At 43.1% G+C, this 10,400-nt stretch overlaps 1 long non-coding RNA gene across 1 annotated transcript; it reads left to right on the top strand.

The window, feature by feature from the left end:
- The first annotated feature begins 4,237 nt into the window (after nt 1-4,237).
- On the top strand, nt 4,238-7,929 carry LOC146027002 (uncharacterized). Its single transcript, XR_014454621.1, has 3 exons — nt 4,238-4,366; nt 5,856-5,912; nt 7,747-7,929. It is a non-coding gene; the product is annotated as an uncharacterized LOC146027002 (long non-coding RNA).
- The last annotated feature ends 2,471 nt before the right edge of the window (nt 7,930-10,400 follow it).

The following is a 10,400-nucleotide window of genomic DNA, read 5'->3' as shown; positions in this document are numbered from 1 at the left end:
TTTTTTACACTGCAGCCTCCACGGATCTGACTGATCCGTGCAGACTGCCAGAAACATTCGTATTAGCAGCCGTATATATGGCCAGCTAATACGAATGAATACGACATCGGAGGATTACAAAGCAGTCGTATTTGACTGCTTTGTAAATTCCCCTCCGGAACACGACTGTGCATACGGCTGAAACAGTCGTATGCAGCCGTAGGGGAAATACTAATAAGAAAAACTAGGTTTTTCATATTAGTAAATTTCCCCCATAGTCTCCTCTCTGGGCTTCTCCCAGAGAGGAGACTCTAAAAGTAGGTAAGTATGGGCAAAGGTCAACGCATGAAAAGGTCGACGCATGACAAGGTCAAGTTTTTTCGTTATTTAAAAAATATAAACTTTTTTTCTACTTTACCATCCACATGGAGTCTAATTGTAAAATGTAAAGCATTGTGAGCGAAGCAAGTCATGCGAGGGAATGCGGTACTTATTGGAGGTCCAGGTTCTCAGGTGTCGACATTGACACCAAATAACTGTGAAAAAGTCATGTCGACTTTTTCATGTACTGACCTTTCCCATGTCGACATCTTGCTAGTGTCTACTTTTTATTACTAACGACCTTGACATAAGGTCTACACAAACAAAAGGTCATCAGGGAAATGGTCGACATAGGAAAAGGTCGACACAAGTATTACATTTTTATGACTGTTGTCATTGGTCAATTAGTGTGCTGCGTCCCCTTGCTTCGGGGCACGGTGCCTCGCTGTGCTCTGCACTCTTATAATCTCGCTCTATGCCGACATGGATCATTAAGGATCAGAAGTCGGTAAAAAAAAATCATGAAAATGTTGTGTCAACATTTTCATGTGTCAACCATTGGCTTGTCAAATTTTGCTTGAGTCAACCCTTTGTGAATGTTTTTAATGTCTCGACCTGCTGTCTGTCGACCAATAGTCTACTGTGGATGTAGACACTATCGACCCATCCCCCGGAACCAGTCTTTTCTATACATGAATTACAGGAACAATTACAGATGGACGGTAAAATATAATTGTGCACAATTATCATGCAGTTTTCATTATCTTTCACCAACTCATTCCTTACATTATAAATGGCACATTTGTAACTATCTACTGTATATAATAACCCAGTATGTTCTGTGCTATCTACTACATGCGTGTAGTTCACGCTTGTATTCACGCAAGAGTTTACATGCAGATGAAGCATATTTCTTTGGTACGTTATTAACCCTTTGAGTGCCAACATCTCTGTGACAGATGTACAAAATATCTGCTAAAAATACCAGCGTCGCTCACATTTGTTATATAAATTCAAATAAAAAAATGTTATATAAAAAAAGGTTATATTTCCTATATTATACTCCTTTTACACCAAAATCCCTGGACCCCCGGACCCTGGCCTTGAAACATTGGAGTTTTCAGGCTCAGACCCAGCTTCATACACAGCACTTCGACCTGGGGCGGACCCTGGTCTGCGCTGTTTACACTAAACCTGGGTCAGCCCTGCTTTTCCCTATGGGGGATTACATGCCCATTGCCATAGGGAGTTACATGCTCATTGCCATAGGGGGTTATATGCACATAGCCAGGGGATTACATGGTTGTTGCCAAGGGGAATTACATGCTCATTGTCCAGGGGGAGTTAAATGCGTGTTGCCCAGGGAAAGTTAAATTGCCCACCCGCCTGCCCATCACTGGAGTGGGGGGCACGTCACTCACCCTCCTCCTTTAAGCACATGGTCCCGTTACTGCCTGTCATTGCTGTACAGGATAGGGCTGTCGCGGGTCCGCCTGTAGTGCTCCAGGAAACAGGGGTGCCCAGAGCCTGTGTGCGCTGTCTGCTCGCCTCTCTCCCGGCTGCTATCTTTTGCCACTGCTGCAATGCATTGTGCAGATGGAAAGCGCATGCCACACTTTCGTAATCCTTCCAGCGCTACCTGGATGTCCCAACCGTTTGCACCGCCCATGTTCCACCCTGCCCGTGTTCCACCCTGCTCAGGACCTGGGTAGGATTCCCGTGTAAATGGATCTGGGTTGGCCCCTTTTACACAGCCACTGACACAGGTTCACCAGGCAAAAACCCGGGTTGACAAATTCCCTCGGCACTCAAAGGGTTAAATCTCTGCCTTGTGTAAAGTAAAACCAGCCTCGTCCCTGAATCATATCCCTCATCCTCCAACAGAGGCAGCTCTATGTGAGGAGAGGTATTGATAACATAATAAGGTGTAATCCCGGGGTCACTGCCAGCTGCGTATATTTGGTGGCTGGAGCAGCTATAAATGGATGTGGAGCTGGGTGGACAGCAGACAGACATGAAGCTTCTCCTAGCCCTCAGTGTCTGCTATTGCCTGCTTTCTTATTTTACCCACTCAGGTAAGTGATGGAAATGCCCTTTATTATATACATTATGCTACGCGTACAACATGTTAAGACAATACTGATTAATACAGGTTATGTACATTTTATATTATCACAGTTTACTTTAAATTTCTCACTTTTATGAACAACCTTAGTAACTCAGCTATATATTATTATCATTTATTTATATGGCGCCACAAGGGTTCCGCAGCGCCTGACAATACATAATTGATCAAAGAGCAGGAAAATTTCAAATTACAGTACAAGGCAATATAGGACAAGAACATGGTAAATACACAGTTCCATCAGGGGACAGGACACTGATGCAATTATTAGGGTGGCATATATCTATATATATATATATATATATATATAATAGCGATCTTCAAATAAATGAAAACAGGAGGCGGCACTCAAATCAAACCGTGGTAAACTTGTATTAAATCATAGTGGTGAAAACGATGGTCCATGCAAGCTGACATCGTTTTCACCACTATGATTTAATACAAGTTTACCACGGTTTGATTTGAGTGCCGCCTCCTGTTTTCATTTATTTGAAGATCGCTATTATATACTTATTTTGTGGAAGGCACCTCATTATTTACTCTGCTGGATGCTCTAAGTGCCGGTCCTCACGACCCCTATATATATATATATATATATATATATATAGATATATATCGACAGATAGATAGATAGATAGATAGATAGATAGATAGCAAAATCTCCCAAATTGCGCTTATATTTATAGGATTATTCCAATGTTGGTCGCTATCAACACTAAGTTCCCTGATAGTCAGAACTTAAAACACCAATCTCCAACACAGTAGTGTCAATAGTGCCCAGAATTAAATGGAATATATTCCATACATACAAACAATGAACAAAATTAATACATTTTTTAAAAGCATATTTATTTAAAACTTATACATATGACGTCTCCTTGTGGTTGGAGTAAATCCTGATATGGTTGTTTGAAATCACAGATGTAGCATGCCCAACGCGTTTCATCTTATACAAAAAGACTTCATCAGGGGTAAAGAATGATGATCTCTTGAAAAAGTGCCCGACAGTTGTGATCCCGACCAACAGGGGCTACTCTCCCTTATGGGGGTCAACCTAAACCTAATCCCCACTTCCCTGCAGTCTAATCTCCCCTTGTAAATGTTTAAACCTAAAATACCCCTCCCCTAACCTAACCCAGCATAAAAAATCCTTTGAGTGCCAAGTGAATTTGTCCAAAAAGGTGTGAAAATGGCCAAGCAAACATTTTCATTCATCATAATGACCTGTAATGTTTACCTTATATAGGAAATATAATCTTGTTTTTTAATATATACAACATTTTTTATTTGAATTTATATAACGAATGTGAGTGATGCTGGCATTCTAGTGGATATTTTGCACATCTCTCACAGAGATGTTGGCACTCAAAGGGTTAGGGCAGGATGCTGGCTGACAGTATTCCGTCCTTGGCATCCTGATCTCTTTCAAAGTTCCGGCACCGGTGTGCTGACGGCAGTCTGGTTGCCAGTGTCGGTATCCATGTATAATAATCTGGTGACATCTGCTTGTTAAAAAAAGACCTAATAAATGAGATTGATGGCACATCTAATTTTGTCAATAATAGTCATGTATTATTTTTCCTCACTTATTAATGCTACAAGTGGATACAAATGATATAGCAGCCCCCACACCGTGGATAAGAGTGCAGATAGTTATATTATTCATTTACTGTATAGAATGCTTTCATTGATTCCTTCCTGCATCTGGAACTAGTAATCAGAATAAAAATTTGGATCCAATAGGTTGCCCATGCGGCATAGACCAAAGTCGCAGATTAGAACTAAAACCAATATTTTATTTCTTCAGCGTTTGTGAAAAAATCAGATGCTTCCGACTTCTTGGCCATAGTGGGAAAGAAACATGGAGGAGGCCAACTTTGTCCTGCCGGGCGATGTGTTCACGAGGACAACAGTGATGCCATCGAGGAACAAAATTTAAGGGTCAGTTTAATTTTCAGCGTCATTTCTGATGACATGGGCTGATGGATAAATAAGATTTGTAGGTACTTGTGTAATATCTGGGCGCCCGATTATGTGATTGTATGCCTTAACTTAAGGCATACAATCAGATGCGATGCAACGCCATTTTTGGCAAAATCGCATCGAAACGCATTGCGACCAAATGCGATGCAATGCGATTGACGCGATTTTCCATAGGATTCAATGTTAAAAGGGTCCTGTTTATTTCCCCACTATCCAAGTGGGCATAGAGTTGATTTTATATAGCATGGCGAGCGCAGCAAGCCACCAAGCCCGAAGCGTGGCAAGCGCAGCGAGCCCCGCGAGGGGACACGGATTACTTAAAATGTATTTTGCGTCCCCTCGAGGGGCTCGCTGCGCTCACCATGCTTCGGGCTCGGTGGCTCGCTGTGCTCGCCACGCTATATAAAGTCAACTCTATGCCCACTTGGATAGTGAGGAAATGAACAGGACCCTTTTAATATTGAATCCTATTGAAAATCGCGTCGATCGCATCGCATCACATCGCATGCGATATGATTGCATGCAATGCGATGCGATTTTTCCGGCCCAATCTCAAAATCAGTTATTACACAAGTACCGATTTGTATTCTGTGTAGAACTTAAGGGCCAGATTCTCTGTGCTTAAAAAGTGATAAAATAGAGAGTGATAAACAGCCAGCCAATCAGCTCCTGCCTGACATTTTTTCAAACACAGTCTGTGACATGGCAGGTAGGAGCTGATTGGCTGGCTGTATATCACTCTCTATTTTGTCACTTTTGAAGCTTACAGAATCTGGCCCTAAATCTGTTACCAGACTGAGGTTATGCCAATGCATAGGTGCCTTTACAGGGAAGGCAAGGCCAATCACCCCACACCCCAAAAAAAAAAATGTAATTGAGAGGTGTGTACTAGAGTGCTCGGACTCCATTGTGACAGTTTTCCGTCGATTTCTGCATGGATGATGCCTCTGCTACTAGACACCTGAGGGTAAGTATTCTTTTTTAAATGGATGCACCGAGGACTCAGGGGCCCATTTGCATTGTTGACACTGCACCCATTATAGATACACCACTGGGGCACATTGCTTTCCTAATCACCCTCTTCTTGTCACCTGCTGTATTTCCCTGTCACATTCTGCCTCTCACTGTCACCCACTGTTGCATATTGTGAACTTGGGTTGGGGTGGAGGAGGGGGGCCCAAATCCTATTTGGGCCCCACACGTTCCACCGCTATATGAGAAAGTTTGGAAGTGAAAACTGTAACTTGTAAAGTAGGGTTGGAGCTTGGATAGTGGCAGCCTATGGTTTCCCTATGCCTGAATAGCATATGGTTCTCCAACTTCTCTAACTAACTATATCGGGAGCCCAACTAACATATAAGTACCAAAAGAAGATGTATTGTCTGTAATTCAGTGGATAATATGTAGCGGACTTCTTCTATAGTGATTAACATTTTTTCATTTTCAGGTTCGCTCTGGTAGGAAAGTTGATTCCTCATCATCTGAATCAGCAATGGTTCCACAGGTATGACATCAGAAAATGTTATGTCATATGTTGTTAGATACAGTAACAGTTGACAATGACTTTGGTAAAAAATTCACTAATTGGTGATGAACATTTTTGTTACAAAATGAGGATGGAACCGATGAGGTGAACACACTGCGAATATGTCTGCAGCTGACCAATGTTTTGTTGTACTGTGCGGTATCCGGACTATTTGTCTACAGCAAAAAGATAGACAACCATTAGGTCAACACCATTAGGTCGACATGCAAAAAGGTTGACATGCGAGAGTGTCGACGTGCAAAAGTTCGACATGCCAAAAGGTCGACACTGCCATTAGGTTTTCTCAAAGAATATACAATTTATTAAAACATATTTTTCAAATGTATTGCACATAAATAAAGCATGGAATTCCATATGAATTTTTCAAAAAGAGTTAGAGCATATTACCGCTCTAACGCTTTTTGAAAAATTCATATGGAATTCCATGCTTTTTATCATCATTTATGTGTAATACATTTTAACAATATGTTTTAATAAATTGTATATTCTTTAAGAAACCCGTTCAATTGATTACTGATCAGCCGGCGCTGGTACGTACATTTTTCCTTTTTTGGTTATTCAGACCTGATTGTTGGGCTGCGATGTCACAGTCTAGGCGATAACTGAATTTACTGCGCATGCATACAGATTGTAGCGGGCATGCGCAAGGCCATCCAGCTATAAAATCCAGCGTCTTTTCAAAACACAAGCCATTCACAAGTTGGTTGACTGCTGTGTGCTTGGCGACTGCATGTAGAGAGTGGGTACCAGATGACATCACTGAACGAGTCCAAGGGAAATAGTTGATGATATTGTTTGTAAACAATATTGTCTAGTGTGTATGGGACTTAAGCATGTGAGCAGCGTCCTCTCCATCTCTGTCTGTTAATATCAAATCTCATTTCATTACTTTTTTGTTCATATTTGTAAGAGCACAAGAATATATTGGTGCTATATAAATCTTAAATAAATATAATGTTTTGTTTGTTTAATTTTTTGGTACTTGTTTGGTACTTGTTTCCTAGAACGGTGCCCATATTTCCTACGTACGTTGACGTAGGGAAATCGCATTGCATCGCGTCGCATAGGCCATTATAGCGGCATGCAATGCGATGCGATTTTTAATGTAATTTTTTTCAATGCTCTGTGTGCGATCACATGCGATTTTATAGGGTGTGCGATGCCATTATATTAGCTATACAATGATATCATTGTATTCCTAAAAATAGGTTTTACGCACCCCCCCACTATCCACGCCACCCCGAAGCGTGGCGAGCGCTGTGAGGGGCTTCGGAAGGCATCCTCCAACGTTTTCAAACCCCCACTATCCACATCGGCGTGGAGTTTATTTTTATATAGTGTGGTGAGCGCAGCGAGCCACCGAGCCCCACGAGGGGACGCGGATTACTTTACATGTATTCCGCGTCCCCGCATTCCGCCACCGCTCGCCACGCTTCGGGGTGGCATGGATAGTGGGGGGGTGCGTAGAAGCTATCTTTAGGACATACAATCATATTATTGTATACCTAATGTAATGGCATCGCACACCCTATAAAATCGCATGCGATCGCATGCGATTTTGCGGCAGGTGCGATGCGATACCTTGGGGGCACACAGAGCAGTGAATAAATTACATTAAAAATTGCATCGCATCGCACATCGCATGGCACTATAATGGCCCATGCGATGCGATGCAATTTCCCTACGCAGAATAGCCCACTAAGCAAATAGCTTAGTGGGCGCCGTTCTAGGAAACAAGTACCAATTTTTTATACAAGTGAGTTTACACATTTCCTGTGTTTGTTTTTTACAGGATATTGTACTGCCTCCTACTCCCTCTGAAGGAATAACAAAATGATGTAGAAGCTGTTGTTGCTGGCAGCCATTTTGTTGTCTTCCACGTCCCATCACTTACCCACATGGATCTGCTGATGTCATATTTGTGCTTCTTGCTCATTTATTATGTGTCCACGTGATGTCAAATAAAGAAAGCATAACACCCTTTTGTATTGCAAATGTATTTTTTTTTTTTTACTAAAACACATAGAAAAAACCCACAGGAACAGGAAACAAAATCAAGTGCTGGTAATTGCCCCAGTATCACTGGGTGGGGTTCAGTTCAGTGCAATGGCTACAAAGTATCTCTGAAGATCTTTCACAGGCAGCCAGTTACTGTACATGTGTAAGGGGGTCATTCAGACCTGACTGATTCTCTGCTAATTTGCAGAGACCTGTGTTCGGGAATACTCTGCCCGCCAGAGTGAAATCCCGCCCAGTGCAAGGATGCAATAAGGCTGCGGAAATTTTTCAGCCATGCGATTACCATTGAATAATTGTGTCGTCTGTTCGTAGCCCAGGACCTACTCAGCGGCTACGACATAAGCAGGCTGATCGGGGCCAGAGCTGACGTCATACACCTTTCCTATACACACTGGGCAGCTTTGAGCTGAAACCCGCTCAAACTGGGTGTTTTGAGCGACTTTCAGCTCAAAGTCACCCAGTGTGTATGGGCCTTTACATTGGCAGAAATATGCATAATTTGTTGCAAAATAGTAGCCTGTTTCCTTGATAAACGGGGTAATTGCACACGACTTGGTTATTGCAAATGTATACAGTCTCCAATCACATTTTACATGAATAATCTGCAAATCTACAGAAACAATATAACTTTTATCTAATGGGATCCTAAATATTCCAAATTGTGATCAGCAGGTAACACAGTTAAGGAACTAAGTGAAAACTGGAACCGAACCATACCCGGAACACCGGACCGGACTATCAAACTCTGTATTCCAGAGCTTGTAATGTCCAGTCCGGGGGTGTCCAGTCCAGGGGGATGCCTGTGAAAGCTTTCACCGGGAACATGGGGAAGGGTCAGATTACAGCCTCCTCGTTCCGGTTTTTTTACACCCCGGACCATGCAGGAAGGCTTTATTCTCCCCCTTCTCCTCTCCCTGGTGATAGGTGTCACAGCAGCCCCACCGGACCGGACACTACAAGCTCCAGAATGAAAGATATTACTGAATGTAGCCTGTCCGGTCCGGTGTTCCGTGATGCTGTCCGGTTCTGGTTTTTATCCATACCCCTCAGTTGAGCATGTACAGTAGAATACAATATAGTAGCCTATAGTGCTGTTTAACCCAAATATCAATGCATTTTACTTCATAAACAGATTTAGTACACAGGCTTGGTCCTTGCAAATGTAATATACTATTAAGCCCAAAGCAAAAGCTTTGAAAGCTAGTCTTCTACCTTGTGTTTTGCATGTGTGAGAGAGAAAGAGATGACGTAGGTGCGGAATGACGTCATCGTGCCACGCTGCACGCACCTGCCTTTATGACCTATAGCCATCAAAGTGACACAGAGGGGCGGAGCAGCGGGGCGTACGAGCAGCAGCAATCATCTGTGAGTGACACACTGCTTTGCACTCACACTGATAGCAGCATGATGCAGCGGGGGCGGCACTGGGACTGGGCGTGTGCATCTCTGGCAGCTTGGTGGTACCAACTGCAATGCTGCCACCCGGGTCCCATTTCTATCTGAGCTGGGGACATAAGTACCCTTAGACCCCCCCTAATGGTTGCCCTGCCAGGCGGTCTGATAACAAGCGAGTGGGCACTGATTCCTTCAGTCGTGAGAATGGCAACAAATAAGATAAAATACTGTGTTACCTTTCGGTGACTATGGGGAAAGGTTCTGGGTAGTATGTACCAGTGCAGGACGTGACCCAGGCAGGGCAGGGATGAGAGTACCCTGACGGGTGAGTTATAGACAATAAAGGAGCATCCCAGAGCTGCCTTTTGATATGCTGCTTTTTCGTGACCATAGCATTGCTGGAAAAAGAGCGATATCCGTGCAGGGGGGTTGATCTGATTATAGAGAAAGATGGCCTAAGAGGGATAATTGTTGTGGAGGAATTGCTGTTCCCAGGGTTGTAGGCTAGCCCAGAATGGGAAATAAGTGGAGTGTAATGTGCCTTTTGTCAAAAATAAGTGGGGAAAGCAGTGCTAATGCAGAGCCGAGCATGGATAGGAGGGGAAGGGACAGCGGTACATGGGAGCAAGGAGATCTGTGTGGTATACAAGGTGCCCAGACGTGTCTATGCTTTGCCGTGGTTTGCTGCTGCATGGTCTGCTGTGAGCAGCAGTTGCTTCAAACGGCCATTTCGCCGGAGGTTCGAAAGTTTCAGTTTTCCAGGTGTATTAATTATTCAGACAAAGTTTTGAAGAACAAAACTTGGAGCTAATTATTTCACTTGTGATTCTGTGTGGGAACCTAGAAAACATGCACTGTTGGAGGTACTTGAGGACCAGGGTTGGGAACCACTGGCCTAGTGTATGGCCAGCATGTAAGTCACTCACTAGCAGCAGCACACTATGTATGAGGGCACACCAGCAAGATAAGAAGACACTACAGTATGTCCTATTTGATATAAAGTACAGAACATTGAGTTTCATTATATAGTGT

Source organism: Crinia signifera, chromosome 8 (genome assembly GCF_055691185.1).
Source record: "Crinia signifera chromosome 8, ASM5569118v1, whole genome shotgun sequence".
NCBI classification, from domain to species: domain Eukaryota; kingdom Metazoa; phylum Chordata; class Amphibia; order Anura; family Myobatrachidae; genus Crinia; species Crinia signifera.
The sequence above is the reverse complement of the archived record's forward strand: the minus strand, read 5'-3'. Positions and strand labels throughout refer to the sequence as shown.